We start from the raw sequence: 1,703 nt of genomic DNA, 5'->3' as shown, positions 1-1,703 counted from the left end.
AGTGTCTTTTGAAAAGTAGAATTCGAAAAATTTCAGGCTATCAGTTTTTTCTTGTATAGTTCATACTTTTTTGTCCTATATAAAAAATCTTTGCTTAACTCAAGATTAGGAAGATTTTATCTTATGTTTTACTTTAGGCATTTTATAGTTTCAGATCTAGAAATCATTTTTAAATTTTATTTATTATTTTTATTGTCGTGGAAAATTGGGTTTTCATTTTTCCAAAAATTGCACCAAAGTAAAGCAAAGTTCTAGTTGATGTGGGTGTGTTGTGAAGGCATTAGCAGTAGTGTCCTCACTACACACTCATTGGACGGTAGCACAAGCCCAAGGAAAGAATGGTTAGCTCTATAAATCTTTAAATTTATGGCTATAATCCTTAGTGTAGAGTGCAAGGTAAAGGTTAAAGTTTTTTTTTTTTTTTTTTTTTTTCATTTGTATGTGGATGTCAATTGTTGTAGTGGCTTTTTGTTTTAAAACGCTATCCTATCCCCATTGAAATAACTTGGTTCCTTCAGTGCAAATCAATTGACCGTATATGTGTAGGTCTATTACTGTTCCCATGGATTGCTATGTCTACGCTTATGCCAATACTTTGCGATACTGACTGATTACTGTAGTTTTGTAGTAAGTCTGGAAGTCAGGTTCCTTTCTTTTCCAAAACTGGAAAAGAAAAATAATTTTCTCCCCCTCCCCTCCCCTGTCCTTCCCCCGACTTCTCCTCCCTTCCCCTCCCCTTCCTTTCCTGTTCCATTAGATGGAGTCTTGCTCTGTCACTCAAACTGGAGTGCAATGGTGTAATCTCGGCTCACTGCAACTTCCACCTCATGGGTTCAAGTGACTCTCCTGCCTCACCCTCCCCAGTAGTTGGGTCTACAGGCACGTGCCACCATGTGGCTAATTTTTTTTTTTTTTTTTAGTAGAGACGGGGTTTCATCACGCTGGCCAGGCTGCTCTCAAACTCCTTACCCTGTGATCCACCTGCCTCAGCTTCCCAAAGTGCTGGGATTACAGGCATGAGCCACTGCGCCCAGCACCTATATTCTGTTTTTTCTCGGCATGTTTTCAGTCTATCCCATTGTTAGTATTTATTAAGTATCTACATTGTATAAAATATACAGAAATCAGATTTCTTTTATTTTCCACCCTATTCATTTCCCAAGGTCCAATTTAAATTTCATTGTCAGCCATACTGCCAAAAGCATTCTACAAATTCAAGGCAATTGCCATCAAAATAACACTGTCATTCTTCACAGAACTAGAAAAAAACAATTCTAAAGTTCATAAGGAATGAAAAAAGAGCCTGCGTAGCCGAAGCAAGACTAAATGAAAGAACAAATCCGGAGGCATCACATTACCTAATCTTAAACTACACTATAAGGCCATAGTCACCAAAACAGCATGGTACTGGAATAAAAATAGGTACATAGACCAGTGGAACAGAATAGAGAACCCAGAAATAGATCCAAATACTTACAGCCAACTGATTTTCAACAAAGCAAACAAAAACAAAAAGTAGGGGAAGGATGCCCTATTCAACAAATAGTGCTGGGATAATTGGCAAGTCACATGTAGGAGAATGAAACTGGATCCTCATCTCTCACCTTATATAAAAATCAACATAAGATGGATCAAGGACTTAAATCTAAGACCTGAAACTATAAAAATTCTAGAAGACAACATCAGAAAACCCCTTCTAGACA

General features: G+C 37.5%; 1 non-coding gene across 1 annotated transcript; it reads right to left on the bottom strand.

Annotated features, from left to right (window-relative positions):
* Nucleotides 1-217: 217 nt before the first annotated feature.
* On the bottom strand, nt 218-343 carry LOC120364833 (U4atac minor spliceosomal RNA). Its single transcript, XR_005579972.1, has one exon. It is a non-coding gene; the product is annotated as a U4atac minor spliceosomal RNA (small nuclear RNA).
* Nucleotides 344-1,703: the final 1,360 nt, after the last annotated feature.

This window comes from Saimiri boliviensis, chromosome 6 (genome assembly GCF_048565385.1).
Source record: "Saimiri boliviensis isolate mSaiBol1 chromosome 6, mSaiBol1.pri, whole genome shotgun sequence".
In the NCBI taxonomy this organism is placed as follows: domain Eukaryota; kingdom Metazoa; phylum Chordata; class Mammalia; order Primates; family Cebidae; genus Saimiri; species Saimiri boliviensis.
The sequence above is the reverse complement of the archived record's forward strand: the minus strand, read 5'-3'. Positions and strand labels throughout refer to the sequence as shown.